Raw genomic sequence first — 18857 nt, 5'->3', positions numbered from 1 at the left:
CAAATTCCGTTGACAACATTTAAAAACTTTTCAGTTATTATTTTGAGTTAGTCGACTTTTCTTAAACCTATTTCACAAAAACAAACCCAAAATATCATAAAATTTTCTTTTTTAATTCCGTTGACAAATTTTTTCAACTTTTTTATGCAGAAATTTTAAGCTTAAACGCTTATGAGACTGTTTTTTTGAAAAATATTTCTAAAAACTAATTTTAATTATGCAAATAACTCGATTTGTGGAGATCAGTCCCATTCTAACTGACGTAAATCTTCATATTTTTCGAAATATTTTGGCCTAAGTCTTCAGACACAATAAAGTTTATAACCGCAATATTTTGTTTGGTGAGCTGCTCTAATGTTCATGCATACATACATACACATACATACATACATATATAAACACATATTAAATTCTACAAGGCCACTTGAACTAAATTGTGCCACAAACCTACTGTTGCTAAGTATATTTTTAGGTATAATCCCTCGAACTTTTCCTTCAAAAGACTGCCAGCGAATACTTCAAAAACCACTTCTACCTCGACGACGTCCACTGTAAGCAAAATTTTCTCGTCTGCGCGTTCGTCCTGCCTTGCTTCCCTGTATCGAGTAGTTCAACTGCTTCTCAGTATTACAACGCAAATATTTGCGAAGCAATTGTATGCAAAAGTATGTGTGCATGTGCATGTGTATGTACACACTCGAAGAAATGTATTGTTTGTATGTAAATATGTAAGTCCTGCCCCAACTTGCATCAGTTACATATATATATATATATGTATGCATAAGGTAAATATATAGCCTGCTGAAGACACACATATCAAATGAGGTAAATATGAAATGACGCACTGTGGAAAACAGCAGCAAATTTTCCCGCTGAAAGCAAGTCTTGAAAGAAACCTAAAAAAATCGTGTACTGTTGAAGCAGGATGCGATATGGTTCTGATACCCAAATACTCACATATCTATTGTTTGGTCGAAGTCCACTCAAGACACCGCCTTATAGGGAAGCCTGCAGAAAGTCAGGACTCGTTTTTTTGAAACTGTTGCAGAAGTCACAAAAATGACGAGAAGGAAGGAGCAACTTTGCATCTTGGCAAATGTGCGTTTCGCTTCTGCGTGCAAGCGAGTTTCGGTATATGGGATCATCTTTCTCATATGTATATGTATCTACTCCAAATCAATTGGCGGGTGTAGATTTAAAAACGTTGATGAAATTGTATAAGGCCGATTGGTTCAGTAGAGAAGGGAGCAACAACTTTGCATCTCAAATGATCGATACTGATTTCAAAAGCTTAATGGATTTCTTGTCAGCAAGTAAGACCTGAAAACCAAACTGCGGTAATATGCACAGTGGACGTAAGTGTGTTGCTGTCTCCGGCTATTGCAACCTAAACTCACCCAACCACCCTGGTCTCTTTGGTTTATTATCCAGCGAAGCGCAAATATATCTAACGGTGGAAAGATTCCCAATAGTAAGGGATACCGACCTAGTGAGGCTAATAAGGTGTCTACATCGTGTGGCGCAGAGATCGTACATTTTTTTGTTTTTTTTTTAAATAACTATTCAAATATCTTAACTCAACGTGCGTGCATTTCACTATTCCCTCGGTGGCTCCTCTCCAAAAAGGGGATTTGAAATGGCCTTCTCGCTCATCGTGCGGAAAGGTGTACACTGATAAACCTCAAATACTCGACTCTCTGAAGGCCAATACTGCCATTTCCTTGCATTAGCCCTAGAATGCCTCAAATTATATGAAAAATGCAGAAACAAGCGCTCAAATGTTCGTCACTGGAAAGGCGGACTATCTTCTCGATATTTTTTACGATCATTGGCCCAATAAATTCTATTATATCAAATAAGATCATAACCGGAAAAATCGAAATCTATTTTTATTTTTGGCAGTCGCCGTAGTCAAATGGGTTAGTGTCTGACTACCATTCAGGAGTGCGTAGGTTCGAATTTCAGCAAAGAAAGAGCAAAATGATAGAACAAATTTTTTTTAATAGCGGTCACCCCTTCGGCAGGCAACCTCCGAGTGTATTTCTGCTCATGAAAAAACTCCTCATAAAAAACCATTTGCTGTTCGGAGTCCACTGCAAAAGTAATTAAAAAACCAAAAAAAAAGTTTGTTGTGATGTGGAGTTAGCGGCATAAAGTGTACAAAAATGTTGATGACTTCTCCGAGCGCGGTTTGAAGCAATTGACGACAAAAAAGCAGGATAAAGTGATCGTCCAACTTTTTAAGCGGCACCCTTCTTTGTGACTAAGCCAAGCACGATCAGTTCTTGCTAAAAAGGGAATAGATGTCAGTATCAACACCATCGAACGTCGACTGAAGGAGGCGTATATATCCTACCGTCCCACTTCATCAAAACCACGGCTGAGAACCAGCAAAATAAGAAAATGCCGTCACAGTATTGGACTGGCCTTCCCAGTCCCCAGACGCCAACCCCATTGAAAATGTGTGGGGAACGATGAAAACGCATCTTGTCGGAAGGCCAGCCCATGATTTAAAGCAACTCGTGCGTCAAGTTCGCAAAATCTAGTCCTGTTTGTCGACGAGCTAAGCAGAAAAGCTGGTTCAAAGCATGAAGAAGATGCCAGGCTATACTCGACAACGATGAAGACTACAAAAATTGAAATGTAAGCCTGGAATTCTTTGTTTAGAGAGCCACCTCGGGAAAGCCTTGCGCAACTTGTGATCATGAAAAAAGGTTGTCAGCATTCTTTAGCGTATTTATGAAAAAAATGTTCTATTCGAAACAAAGTTTTTTTCCCAAATTTCACACACAAATAGCTCACCGTGCATGGCAACAAAAGCCTCATCACATATCAACTGGGCAACCGGGTCGAAGTAGTGAAAGTTATACAAGTGCTCAGGAAAACGCGTAAAAGTGGCATGAAAGAAAACCATAACCATGAGAGCGTACACACACACATACAAGTGCACATATACAAGCAAATAAAAGCATACATGTTTTTGTACGGATGTTTGCATGAATAGGTTTTCCCGTTACTTGCGCAGCACACAGACAAGCGCGCGACAGCAAAGTACTCAAGTGCACGTTGCCATGCATCTATAGATTTATGTATGTGTTTATGTGTATGTGGGCGTCTGTATGTATGCTTGTATGTGCCTGCAGAAGAGTAAGTCGTCAAGGATGCCGCGCACTACACTTGAGCGCGAACTGAAACTAGGCTATGCACCGTTGACGAAGCCTGTGACGAGAACGCCAACGCCGTTGATGGTCGATAATGATGAGGCGCTCCTGCTACCGCACACACAACAGCTCATCACTTCGCCAGGCTCGCATTTCTACAGCAAACACTTGAATGCAATTATGGCGTTGATTGAGACCTGGCAGTCGCCCGACTGTCCGCCTATCCACCTTCCTGCTTGCGACGCCAACAACTTGAGCCGCCACAGTCAGCCATAATCAACATGCGACACACCCGCCATGCGCCCGGCGACAAGTGCTCGCAATGCGAACAGGCCGTGCTACGCGATTTTTTGCTACCAGCCATTGTCATTGTTATCGTGACAAAGAGGGACGCGAATGCACTTGTATGTATGCATCTGGTGGGTGGCAGCTGCGGCCTGTTGTTAGACCTTCAAATGGTTGCCGCGATCCATTCAAAAAGCGCTCTAGGCATTCAGGCGGCATATTGCTTTCGTTTTTTGTTATTTTTGTAAGCATTTTCTGCACGTTTGTGTGTTTGTGTGCTTTTGTGCTCTCGCACAATTGAATAACCGCAGCATCGCGACCGCGGCCGCTGCATACTACATAGCGCGTGCAGCATTTTCAGGTCATGGTCAGCGAATGCGCGTTGCAACGCTTTATTGAACCCCAAGCAGCAGTAAACAGCTGGCTTAGATGCGAATGTAGAAAAAAATTTGCATAAATAACCTGAATAAAATTTTGTATGCGCTATTGTGTGTATGCATGTGCGTGTATGTGTGTGCAATTTGGGTTGCTTAGTTGTCAGTAACCTGGAAAAAAAATGGTAGTACAGAGAGTGTAAAACAGCAAAAACAGAATGTAATTGCATAAAAGCGCTTTGGTAAGCACAAAAACAAAAAACAGGAAACCGTCGTTGCTGCAGAAAATTTTGGTCAACGAGTGTTTTATTATGTGCTTCATTTGATTAAATTGATTTTTTTTTTGTTTTGCTCTTTCTTTACTTTTTCATTCCAATTTACTTTTACTTACTTTCGATTTTTCATTTGATTCTAAAATAAAATTATTTCACTTTAACCAAGCATCTATAATATACCAAAATATACAAACAGTTACTTTTTATTACCTCAAAGCCAAATTGGTCTAGTCTTAAACGCACCATCACTCACCCACGTAAGCCCATAGTACGAGGGTCTTTTGTTAAGTCCGTGCAAAGTCAGAGAGATGGCACTACTAGCGCGTGTCGAAGTTACGCTTAGTTAGTAGGGGTTTCAGCTCGCTTCACCGCCCCCTGTCTGGGATTTCTCAGACTGCTATTTGCTCCCCAATTTGAGGAAATGGAAGGCGGAAAAAAAAATTTTTATTCATTTGGCTATTTTTCAGAATAGCGTCGGACGAAGTGTATGAACGTAAAAGCAGACTACGGTGAAAAATAAAAAAGGTTTATCCCAAACAAGTAAGTAGTTTTTATTTTCGCACGAACTTTTCAAATGAACCTCGCAGGTGTCAGCTGATACGCTTTATCTTATAAGAATCGCAATAAATGAAAGAATACAGAAATCAGGAATCCTTATGAATCCATAAATGGACCCCAAACGGCAAATGGTTCTTTATGAAAAGCTTTTTTCATGGCATAAATACAATCGGAGGTTTGCCATTGCCTGCCGAGGGGAAACCGCTATTAGAAAAAAAGTTGTTCTATCATTTTTCTGTTTGATGCATTGGGATTCGAACCTACCTAGATCTGCAGTTTACATACAAACGGAGCGAGGTCAAATTCAATCATATTTCTTTTCAATTAAAAAACAAAAATTAAAAACTTTTAAAACAAAAAAATTTGGTGTTTTTTTTTTAATTTTGAAATAAAAGGATTCCAAAAATAAAAATTGTATAGAAATTAATAACTGTAAATTTTTGTGTTGTGGGGAAAATTCAACAATTTAAGATCCTTCGTTTTGGCATTGTATAATAACTTAAAGGAAATTGTGTTCGAAAATTGGAACATTTTTAAATAAATAAATTTCTTAATTATTCTGTAGTTTCCAAAAAAAAACGGAATCAAAAACAAAAATTGTAGGAAAATTAAAAAACTTAAAACAATAAATTTTCACAATGTGTTATATTAAAAAATTTTTTTTTAATTGGAATTATTTAAAAAATAAAGTTTCATTCTTTTTCAAATTTTCAAATAAAAGAAATCAAAAATTAATATTTCAAGAAAAGAAAGCCGAAAAATGTTCAGCTGTGAAAAATTAAAAAACTGCAGATTCTGAAGTTTCGTAATGCGTTTTAATTAAAATTAGATTTGCATGTTCTTTTAAAATTTTTGCATGATCTTTAAAATTTTCAAATTAAAGGAATAAAAATTAAAAACTATTTAATCTGAAAAATTTTGGATTGTTGGAAAATTCAAGAACTTAAGACTCTAAATTTTCGCACTTTATAATTAATAAAACATTGGAGTTTCAAATTTGGACAAGGTTAAAAAAATTGCATGCTTTTTTTAACTTTTATTGTAGAGAAATTAAAAATCGAAAAATGTTGAACTGTAAGAAAATTTTAAATCAGAATAAATTTTCTCACTGTGTTATAATTAAAAAAAAAGGGGTTTTATAATTGGAAAATTAAAACAAATAAGATTTCATGTTTTTAAATTTAAAAAAATTGTGTATAAATGAAGAAGTGAAAAACTGTGGATTTTAGTAAAATTCAAAAACTGAAGACTAAACTTTCGCAACTTTAATTTAAAACAAATTGAGGTTGAAAATTGGAAAAACTGTAAATAAACAATTGTTTACATTTTCAAATAAAAGGATTCAAAAAATAAAAATGGTATAAAAATTATAAGCTGAAAAACTTTGAATTAAAGGAAACTTCAAAAACTGAGTATTTTAAATTTTCGCAATGTGTTTTAGAGTTGGAAAATTTTTAAGTAAAAAAATGTTTGATTTTTTTAAATTTCCTAATAAAAGGTTTCAAAAAATAAAAATGGTATAGAAATTAGAAGCTAAGAAATTTTGAATTATATAAAAATTAAAATAACTGAATACTTTAAATTTTTGCAATATATTTTAAAGTTAAAAAAAATTTTAATAAAAATATGTATGCATTTTTTTCTTAATTTCCATATAAAAAGAATAAAAAAGTAAAAATCGAATAGAAATTAGAGAGAGAAATATTTCGAATAATATAAAAATTCAAAAATTGAAGATTCTAAGCCCTAAAATTGGAGTTATTTTCAATCTAGGATTTAACTTTATTCGCACTAATAACAAATGAATGCTTAAAAATTTCAAAATTTAAATCAAAACTCATTAAATAAATATTTCACTTGTCTTAAGTTCCAAGTTTAGCAGGGTAAATATTCACATTATATATTTATTTTATACAATATTTTAACATCGATGGTCTAGAAATCGAAAATATAGGGTATTTTCAGGAATTTTTTTACAATAAAATAATTAAAAACGATATTTAAATTTTTTAGGCATTTTATTAAACTTCTTTCAAATACAAAAATGAAAAAAAATATTTTTTTTTAATTTTAATAATTTAAAAAATGGCGCTGAAGTTAACCCTCCGGAAAAATTGGACCTGACGGTGTTCTCCATTTTGGCTCTTTTATTTATCTGAAAGACAAAAACCCAAAAAATTATTAATCGGTATGACTATAGCTATGTCCTGCTACTATATTAGAATAAAAAAACATTAGTGGTTTTGAATTTGACACTGTAAAAATCGTTTTTTTCCAGTTTTTTAATACAAAAAATACGAAATAATTGACATAATAATATGATTCTAGTACAGGCGATAGCCACTGATGTTGTAAACAACATCTTTAAATTTCAGAGCTTCGATTGAAAAGTTTTTGTTCTTTTTTTTACAACACTCAGTCTGAAAAAATCGTTTCGGGACAAGAGAGTTTAAAGTTTGAGGTACAGGACCGTTCGGACCGCTCTCTACCTAGTTAATGGGCTGTAGAAGCTATAATATTGGGAATTTCCGCATCAAAATTGCACAATATATTCTTAAGATATTTTGCTTTCGAAATATTGAATAAACAAAAAATAAATTTTTTGAATTTTTAGACTACCTTAAGGCTTTTATTTAGTTAAAAAAAAAAATAAATAATTTAGTGGCAACTTATCAGAAGGTGAGAGGAGAAGAAGTCCATTGAACACTGGCGAAATTCTCTCGGTTAGCGACAAGCGAAACAATTCATAACGTCGGACAGAGGAATTTCTGATAAGCTACTTTTACTCAGCAGAACAGACTTAAGACTTCTAACTGATTAACTGATTACTTTACAGGCCAATGTAGCGTGAGATATCACTTAAGCAAAATGCGTCTCTCTGAGACCATCACCTAACGATTCTGTGAAATGGGCCCTGAAAATTCAGAACACATTTGTAAATGACCTGCACTAGGCAGAAAATGGCTACACCACTTTGGTAGTATTGCCGTGCCTCCATATAAATTATGGAACAATAAGCCCCAGAATATGCTCAAATTTTTAAAAAGCCTTAAAACATAGGATACCTCAGTGTACAGTAGTATAATAATAATAAAAGCAACTCAAGCCAGCCATAAACGAAAATCAATGTGTACTCAATATAGGACTCAGTTATAAATAAATATATATATATATATATAATTGACGCGTACACCTTTTTTGGTTGTTTGGCCGAGCCCTCCTCCTATTTGTGGCGTGCGTCTTGATGTTGTTCCACAAATGGAGGGGCCTACAGTTTCAAGCCGACTCCGAAGGGCTGATATTTTTATGAGGAGCTTTTTCATGGCAGAAATACACTCGGAGGTTTGGCGTTCCTGCCGAGGGGCGACCGCTATTAGAAAAATGTTTTTCTTACTTTTGGTGTTTCACCGAGATTCGAACCTACGTTCTCTCTGTGAATTCCGAATGATGGTCACGCACCAACCCATTCAGCGGTGGCCATACACAAAACAAATACCGCTAACTTCCTGTAATATTGAATTCACCTACCCATTTCGTCATGTACACCATAAAAAAATGGCTCCCTTGAAAAATATGGCCGTTGAAATTCCTTTTTACAATCTACATAGTATCTCAAAAGTATGCCTCATCTAGTTGTCTTGCTTAAATTTTTTTTTTTTTTATTCTATTTTATTTTATAAAGGTTTACATAACAATAAAATTATTATACAAACTGAAAGTAGTGCAGCGCTAGCATCGGAGGCTTTCGGACTAAAAAAATTAATTCTATAAATTATAAAGAAAGCAAAAAATAAGCAAAACACTCCTACCGACGCTTGTTTACACTTTCTTCTATTCTATTCGCGACACCGAAACTGGCAAGCCGCTCCAACGCTAAAATGACAAGAGGTATCAACACGCATCGCGCTCTGTTGAACTAACTCTGCTAACTGCCAAAAAAATTATTTTTTTAAGTCGCATCTGTTCAATAATGATTTTTTTTCGAATGAAATAAAAAATAAATCAGAAAAACATGAAGTAGCATACAAAAGCGCGTATATATGTATTTGTGTATGTCTATGACTGTATAACTGTACACTTTTCGGACAATAATACATACACTCACATTTGTCCCATCATGGGACGTAGACACAAAATATTAAATATTTAGAGAATATTTCTGTAGAAAGTATTTAATTTTTCATTGCCTAATACAAGAAATTTCACTAAACTGCTTTGGAAGTACACAAAGCAATGAAAAGGAAAACAAACACCCATACATAAACAGAGACACATGCATAGACACACTATCTGCACTCACACACGCAGATATGAGAGCATAAAAGATGAACGTTCCTTAATCATGTACAACGAAGAAAATGGCAAAATAACAGCCGTCTCTTAGAATAACTAGTCAAGCAACAACAACTGCAACAAGCAGCGTCGGCAAACGACCAAACAATCCAAAGAGCCAACGACCAGAGTGTAGCCAAAAAATGATAACAACAAAGCACTCGCAACAAGAGCAATAGACAAACAACAAGAACTAGAAATACAACAACAACAACCAAAGTCATATAGTAGCAATTATTCTGAAGCACAACCGTATACGAGCGCATGAAAAATAATAATAAAAAAACGAAAACATTGCGCATAACATTGAAAAACAATAACAATTCAATCAATGGACGCCAATTTACTATCACATGGCATCCATTGTTTACTTGCTGGCATTTGTGCTTATATCGTGTGTATGTGTGTATGTGTGGGTGCGTCTACGTGTAAGACTGCCGCAAGCGCTAAATCTGTAGGTCTGTCCTGCCGTTACTGCATTTCGTTTATGTGCTTTGTGTTGTAATAAATTCCATTCTATTCTGTATCAAATCCTTCGCGCAAGTTCCTTACGCTCTCTGCTTTCTCACTTAACCGTTTCAGAGAGCGTTTTTAATTGAATCTTTAAAGCTTTTGAGTGCATCTTGGCTTTGAGCATAACATTTCTGAAGCTTTCCGTGCTTGAGTACTGCGCGCTCAATAAAAGCTGCTTGTGGGGTAGATTGTCCCAATTTAACCGTTCCGTCGTCATGCTGTCCCAAAGTTATTGCCCCTTAAGTAATATTGCTCCTTTACTGGGATATTTTATTCACAAACAATAAAGCAGGGAATTTGTTAGATTATACATTTTGTTAAGTCGAAAGTTGGGAGCGCTTTTGGTCTATTCAAGCAATGGCCTATTCTCAAATTTACTTTGAAATTTATTTTTGGCCTTTTCTCTCGCAAGTACTACAGTGACTCAGCAGAAAATTGCGCTAATTAACTATGTACCTCTTGTTCCAAGGGAGACTTTTACGTTCTTTGTATAAAGATTTTGTCTGATGACCTGGTGAAATTTTTCGTCGAATAAATATATATCTAGATTATTTTAACCTTGTGGCAACCACTTTATTTAGATTTTGCAAAAAAGAGCGTTTAAACAATTCTTTCGTGGAAGAGTAATGAATTAAAATGTTTTACAAATATATTTCTAGTGAAATTCGACTATATGTACCCAAACTACATATTTCGCTCGTATACGAAGCTTGGGCCTTTTTTCCAAGCATTCTAAAAACACTCATGTAAAAAATAATAAAATAATAATATAGCCATAGAAAGATGTGATGAAGGATAGACAAAAGATTTGGAGGTTTTACTATCTTCCTCAAGCACTCAGTCAGGAGACCATTGTACTACACCCGTATAGATTTCAGTAGAAAGAATAGAGGGATAGGAAAGATAAAATGTGGGTGGTAAGCCGGAAAAATTAGTTTGAGGTCCCTCTTCCACAAATCTCTTGGATTCATTGATGAATCTTAAGAGATCCAGGAGAGGAAGAGTATGAACTTGATCCATACTCAATATATCGCAATCCAATATCCTAAGTCTGATTCTGGAAAACGCCGGACAGCTACGGAGAAAATGCTCTGCAGTGTCGTCATCCTCAAGACAGGATAGGCATATTGGGCTGTCGACGACCCACATGGCAACCATATGCTGACCACAAGCGTTGTGCCCTATGATTACACCCACCAGTACTATCAGGTCCTTTCTGCTGAGTTTTAGGTGAAAGGTCGCTATTTTCCTGTTTGGTTCTTTCACAAAGTACTTGTCTACTCTGCACGAGTCCAACCCAAACCAAAGTACTCTATGGTTAAACCTTATGAAGTCGTCAATCCATAGTTGAATCGATGCAGAATTGAAACCTAGAAAGGGTTCAGGGTCTAGTGGAATACGTACAAAGCCTTAATTAGCCAGTTTATCAGCTAACTCGTTCCCTGCAATACCACAATGCCCAGGCACCCAAATAAGACTAACTTTGTTGTGTTTTGCAACACTGTTCAGTTTTGTCTTACACTCACCTACTAACTTCAAAGAGCAGCGTGGGTTAGCAAGGGCTTTCAATGCAGCTTGACTGTGACCAGAAATTCCAATACAGCTACCCCCCAGTATGTCACGTTCAAGATGACTAAGACTTCCGTAAAGAATACCGTGGCCATTTGGCCTGTGGAATAGGAGTACTTATGAGATGATACGAGTACATAAAATACGTAAACTTTGTGTATGCCGCTTCTTTTTAAGAGTCAAACTACAGTCTTCCCGAGTTGCAACGCTCAACATTGTTGAATAAATCGTAATCAGCCGCACTATATTGGTATCCGCTAACTTACCACACGAAGTCTCAAAATAATTGAAATCTCAAATTAATAATCTGGTAATAAAAGGATATCTATGCACACATCCCTTTCTATCTTCAACGCTAATCAGGTACCACATATCGTCTATGGAATTGACTTTATTTGTACCTCAAAACATATTTTTACAAACCCAGGCGCTGCAGCACTAGGCTGCTGAAAGAGCAGAAGCTGCTTTTAATAAAAAAGTGCTCTGAAATAAAAAGTGGCTTTCCCAAGAGGACATCACGAATTTATTAAGTACGAGTAGCTCGAAATGGCCGACAGAGAGTGATAACTAGACACCTTATAGTCTAGACGGACGGTGGCGCTAATCGAGATTACCGGCTCAGTTAGGTTAGGTTATATTAAAGCGGTTGTCCTGTGGGACACACTCAGGCTCATGGGAATTTGTCCGCGTGGTGAACTTGCCCCTATCTCCCTAAAACCTGTGTTTGCTTTTCAATAATGTTAGAATATCGCCGATTTCTGCAGAACTGAGATCTTCCAATTCATTAAAAAATGGTCTACCTAGAATAGTGAACCTACGTCTGGATAGAGCAGGACAATGGCACAGAAGGTGCGAGATTGTCTCTTCCTCCTCCTCATCTAGACAACTTCTACGGAAGTCATGTGCTTGCGCACCCATCCTTTAGGCGTGCCTACCTATTAGGCAGTACTCTGTTATGACTGAAATCAGTGTGCTAAGGCTGAGCATATTTTGGTTTAGCAGAGATTCTATGCGTTTAGCATTGAAGGTCGGCCACACTTGACGGGCGATTTTCATTTTTCATTGCGCCATCTTTCGTTCGCTATTCTTACGATTTCTTTAAGGACAAGTAGCTTACATGTTTGTACCGGTATGATTATGTCATTGTCTATATAATCATCGATCAATTTGGGGCCGAATCTTGCTAGTTCATCAGCTCTGCAGCTACCCTCAAGGTTGCGATGGCCAGAAACCCATATTATCCTTAAGCGAAATGACTCAGCCTCGTTAAGAGATGTGCAGCATTTCTCGGCTACCTTGGAGGCTGTCGACTGTTTTGTTAGGGATTGTACCGCCACCTGGCTATCAGTGAAAATGTAGATATCATCTCCCGGTATCGCATCAGACTGTACCAGTGTCGCGGCTTTCATTATTGCCATCATTTCAGCCTGAAAGACACCACAGTAGTCGGAGAGCCGAAAACTAAAGGAGATCCGCAGAAGTTCGAAGTATATAAATACCTCCACCCACCCTGTCCTCGAGCTTTAAGCCATCTATGTATACATGCATGGACTCGCCCTGTCTAACATCGTCCCATTCCACGCTTTCCTTGCTGGTAGGAGGGTCGTGAACGTTATAATGGCAAGTGTAGGCGGGAATACTTATTCCACCAGTCCGGGATGCTCCAAAATGCCAGCCAGAATTTTACCGTGGCCATAATCCATGTTTGACCACTTACTTAGAGTGTTCAGTTATTGCCACACTACACGCGATATATCTTGCCTACAGATCTGGCTCAGTTAATTCTGATTAAAATTTTAGTGTCACAGACGGTTGTTACACGGATTAGTAAAGAGCTGATTTACTAGTTTTGTCAATGAGAGATGGACCCCAGGCAATAAATACGGGTATAAGCTGCCCTGATACTTAGAAATAATTGTTTATTTAAAAAAAATCTTAAATTGCAATGTACAGTTGAATAGTTTCTTCTCAAAATGTGCTTGTTTTTCTCTTTAAACATTTCATTATTTTTCATTCACAATGGATATTAACTGTCATTTTTCGGCAATGTGACCATCGAAAAGTCCCCTTAATCCCTTTAAATTATGAGAATTAAGGGCTTACATACGTCCAGCAGCGCCAAAAATGCGCTAAAAGAAAAACTGTTTTTAGAAGGAATAACAACAAAAATGAATATAAAAATATTTTATACATTGTTTATTAGTACTTAAACTTTATAAAAAAATTTATATTAATTTTTCTTTACAAAAATTACAAAATTGAATTATATAAATAATCACGTACCCCAAAGTAGAATGAAAAAAGTTGCTCCACGGTCTGCATCACTTCTCCTAGAAATGTTGATGGATCTGTAAAAAGTAAAGAAATTCTTGTAAAATAAAGCAAAGTGGGTTTTTTTAAATATTCAAAAATGTTTTCTCTATAGTCTGTCGAGCCGGATTTTTGAATTTCGAAAAATTTTGCAATTTACGCCATTTAAAAAAAGAGTATGCGTTTTACGTCATAAATGTCACATTTTAATTATGTTTATAAAATTTTTTAATAAAAATATCAAAAATCAAATCTATAGAGAAAACACTTTCGAATATTTAAAAAAAAACCGCATCAAAAAATATTATAAACTATATGAGTTATCATGCAGACCGTGCCGGAAAAAGTAATTTTGGAGAAAACCGAGTTTAAAGTTTGAGGTACAGAAGTGCGCGAACCACTCTTTAACTAATTAATGGGCTGTAGAAGCCCATGATCATTTCACAGTATATTCTTAAGATACTATACTTTCGAAATATCTAAAAAAATCGATTTCTTAGGTGTGTAAGCCCTTAAGTCTAGTTGTCAATCTGTATTAAAATAAATAAAAAAATAATTCTGTTAAGTATTTGGCCGAGCTCCTCCTCCTATTTGTGGCGTACGCCTTGATGTTCTTCCACAAATGGAGGGACCTACAGTTTTAAGCCGACTCCGAACGGCAAATATTTTTTTTTGAGGTGTTTTTTCATGGCAGAACTGCACTCGGAGGTTTGCCGTTGCCTGCCGAAGGGATGACTTCCATTAGAAAAAATTGTTTCTATTATTTTATGTTCATACACGGAGAATCGAACTTACGCACTCCCGAATGGTAGCCACGCACCCATTTGGTTACATAGTTGCACTTAATTCCGAGTTAAGTCGTTAATCCCGATCAACGCCACCGTCTGTCTAGGCTATTACCTATCACCCTTAATTATTACTTCATTAGTGCGCGTTTTAACCGCTAATTGTATCTGCCGGCAAACCAATATATTTTTCCCAGCTGCCTAATTACATACGAAACTTTTTGCAAAACCAATTCTAATTTGAAAAGCTCTAGAAAAAAATGTTCAATTATAGGAAAAAAATTATGCATAACTTCAGTGGAAATCGGGGCATCGTTCCACTTTGAAACTATCACTCAAAGGATCGCTTCGGTGCATTTTTCATATCTCACACCAACACAAATACATGCAAACACTTTTTCTAGGAGTACACACATACACACATGCATATATGGTTAGTTTTGTTTTGAAAATGTCAACGACAGGCAAAAGTCAACAATGAAAATGAACTAGTTAGAACTCTTTGCATCACAGCAACAACAATGCTAAACATTTTTCGATCTACATTCGCTTCCATTCAACTCGCCATATTCGACTACTTCAAATGGCATACAGACACACAGAGAAATGACATATAATTGAGATATAGTACAGAAAACGCTTGCATGTCGAGGAAATTGGCACTTTCACAAAGTACAAATGCATTGGTGCATTAGTAGGTGTATGTGGTTGTGCGTATGCAAGTGCATTTGTGTAGGTATTAAATTTCTTTACACATGCACATACATGCATTTATGCTATGGGAGCACAAATATCGATTTAGAGCAAAACCAATCAGCTATCAGCATATTCATATCAGGACATGCTCCACACATTTGTACTTATATGCGTATGTACGTATGTGTGCATATGCATATTTTCATGTATGTAATTCTATAAATGGGGTGAAGGACACTTAACGATATGCATATGAAGTGTGTTTATTAATTTCTAAGTATGTGCGTGTGTTTGTGTGTGGGTCTGTGGACGTGGGAGCATGTCAATTGCAAATATCAATGCTATTTTTCCCACAACCTAATGCCTATTACAACAATAAATGCAACAATCAAGTAGATTTGCACACGTTAATAAATTTCAATTAATTTTCTGAAGTGTCGACTAAGAGCTATTTGTGTTCATGCTTACATACTTACAAACGTACATCCACATATATGCACGCATAAGTTATAGTTATGTCAGCATGCAATAACTGTAATAATAAGTAGAATATATGGCATATTTACTATAAATATTTAAACAGCTTCTGAGTGTAGTAGGTGATGATGGCTGCTTATTAAAGCGTGACTTTGCTTAAATTATTTCGCGAAAATCCCCAAAGGAAACTGCAGAAAATACAGACCTACACACCTATGATCATATATGTACCAATACACATATAGGCACTTGTATGTGTGCATGTGTGTGTGCAGCATTTTCACTAGTACCCATTTAAAAGTATAAGTACATTTCGCTTACATAACCAAAGTCAAATTTACTACCGCCTGAACTATGAATTCAGCTCAGCAATTCAACCTACTAAAAAATGCTGTAAATTCCAAGGCAGCCAATAAGTCAGATTTTATTGAAGCTTATTTAGTGCACATATACGAATATTTCGCGTACTTTGTGTCCGACTTAACATCAGCAAATATAAATCTACCCAAGCAGGAGCGCCACTGCAGTCTGAGGATATGTGTGCGCTAGGGATGCCAGTCCTGGATACCGTAATCCCGGTGTTTTTAAGTATTTCGGGATCACGGTTAGCGTATTTTGAATCTAATCTAACTCCTGAAGTATTTTTTTAAATACATAGAAAGTATTGGGTCGGGTAATAAGTTCGTAGCGTTTATACCGAAGACTTTAAGTCAACCAAATACCAATAATTATATCGATAAGTTAATCAATTATATATTCGCCGTAGCTGTTTACAAGCTCTTCCCACCCCTCGACCAATTTGTTGATGCCGTCTGGTCTGGTGTCAAAGAAGTTGTTGAGTCAGTTTGTAAGAACCTCTTTGTTATTGAAGGGAGCAGAAAAGATGGTAATCAGGCGGTGTCAAGTCCGGAGAATAGGGCGGATGCTAAAGGACCTCCCATTCGCGCAGTTGGACTTCGGTTTTGATGACTTGTGCAACGTGGAAACTTGCGTTGTCGTGAAGGAGTATGGTTTGACATGTCGATCACGTCTTTTCAGTTGAATAACCTCATTCACGCGGTGTAGCAGGGCAATGTAGAGGTCCTTGCGGCTTTCTTTTCGAGCATTTCCCAGTGCGCCCTGCCCTCCCAGTCCCACCAAACACATATCATGATTTTCTTTGGATGAAGATACGGCTTGACTCTCGACTTTGGCATATCTCCCGGAGCTACCCACTCTTTCCTTTGCTTCATATTGATGTATATATAAGCACCAGTTCTCATCTCCCGTGACGATTCGGTACAAAAAGCGTTGTTTATGTCCACGTGCTGCTCGATGGCGGACGAGCTGCTGAGAAGCAATTTGAAGGCGACTTTCTTTGTTTTTTTCGTTGAGCTCGTGGGGCATCCAGGCTCCCAATTTTTCGGTAAATTCCATTGAATGAAGGTGATTGAGAATCGTTCTATGAACTCAGTTCATTTTTTCCGCCAGCTCATAACTGGTTGGTCGACTATTCTCCGTCAAAAGTGATTTGAGGCGTTATTCATTGAATTCAGAAGGCCTTCCGCTGTGGGACGTGTCATCGACGTCAAAGTCGCCATTTTTGAACTTTGCAAACCATTTCTATGCTGTGGACTCGCCTATGTCACCTTCTCCATACACGTTGTAAATGTCCCGGGCTGCTTCGGCATCTTTTTGATTGATGGATAGCAATGAAGAACAGATGGCGAAAATGCCCTAGGTATTCCTAAGCCTCAAAACTAATAAAAAATTAAATAACTCAAAAATACAGTTAATATACCATAGTTTTGTAGGGCAGAAAGAGTTCTATCGATTGAATACTTACCCTTTGCCAAACAGCAAACAGTTCTTTGTAATATAAAAGAAGTTTAATAAGAAAATATAAAAATGCTATGAACTCATTCCCCAATCCAATACATAAACTTTCAAGGGAAATGTGTCTATGAGTTAAAATGATTTAAAAAATTATTAAGTTATTTTTGAAACTGCTACAAATCAAGAATTACTCAACCGACTCGAGACAATGTTTTGCTATAAAACTTCGCTCCGGCTCAATCAAATTTGTCACTGATTCCCTATTACTCCGCGAAGCGCAGTAAGCCGGCAAAGGAAATATGAAAAATGCATGCGCTCTAATTTCTATATCTACCGATTTGTTATTGTGTTGCTTCCTGCTCTTTCGCATACACTTTGTCTTGACAGCAGAGCAGCGCATGCCGATTATCCTCGTGGACACATAGGTCATCAACTACGCCGAGCGATTCTTGGAAATGTACGAGTACTTTAATTCGCTCCTGCTCTTCCCGATTCTTCCAGCTTCTCTTTCGAATGTTAGCCTTCAACCTTCTTTTGGTCTATCAGACCTGCGACTAGTAGGCTGCTTGTTGTTGTTGTACAAGTAATACTAAACCCTGTCAGTGTAGTGTAAATCACCGATCGTCTTCGTCTAACTCATCTGAAGGTAGGCCCAGAAAACTTGATGCTTCGACAGGTTGGGTCCAGAGCAAGAGCGATGTTAAATGAGTGGGTTTGATGGGTCATGTGAAGAGGTGGTTAGTATCTTGCGGAGTGCCTTCCCATGCTGGATATACGTTGTGTATGTTTGGGTCAATTCTGGATAAGTACAGGGTCCGGCACTCGAAGTGTAACCAATTAAAAGGACCATAAATTTATTTTGGGAAATTACTTTTATTCAATTCAAAGTAAAAAAGGTGAGGAATAATACAAAACTATCAATCAATTTACTTTTGCTCGATATGGACATCTTCTGCTTTGACTATAGCCTTGGAACGGTCCAGAAACTAATCGCAAGCTGCCCAAATGTGACTTGCAGGTATTTTGGCCCACTCGCGGGCAATGGCTTTTTTCGGTGCAACGAGAATGGTGAATCTTTTAGTTCGGATCTTGCTCTCCAAAGTGGCCCAAAGCGAATAATCCATCGGATTCATGTCTGGTGAATTTGAGAGCCATTGTGTGAACGTTGTTTTTTAGCCATTCTTAGTTCACTCGAGCTTTGTGAGACGGTGCTGAGTCCTGTTGGAACGTCCATGGTCTGCCACCGGAATATTTGTCTGCCCACGGCTTCAAAGTAACTTCCAGAATACTTTCCCGATAATATTTCACTTTTACCTTAACGCCAGGCTCGATGAAAACGCGCAGATGGGCGCGATTACAGCGGCTCAAACCATTACCTGTGATGGGTGCTGCCTCCTGATGGCCAATCGATGACTCAAATTCTCTTGGGAGCGTAATTGTACCATTCCCATACAGCCAGTTTCCTGACCAAGGGTTGCCGCCCCAGTAAACTAGCCTTGGCTAGAGAGCATTTTTCGTCTTTACGCATACCCTACGTACCAATCCACCTCCATTTTTGACCTTTTATGAGCTCTTCCACTAACTCCATTTGCGCCTTTTTTAACAAATCGGAGTTTGCTATCGTTTTACGCCTAAAACTACGGAAAATGTTCCTCAGACAGCGATTTACGAAAATCTGGAGGCTCGAAGTGATAGATTTGTTTACTT

The sequence above is a fragment of the Anastrepha obliqua genome, chromosome 4 (assembly GCF_027943255.1).
Source record: "Anastrepha obliqua isolate idAnaObli1 chromosome 4, idAnaObli1_1.0, whole genome shotgun sequence".
Taxonomy (NCBI): domain Eukaryota; kingdom Metazoa; phylum Arthropoda; class Insecta; order Diptera; family Tephritidae; genus Anastrepha; species Anastrepha obliqua.
Note: the sequence above shows the minus strand (reverse complement) of the source record.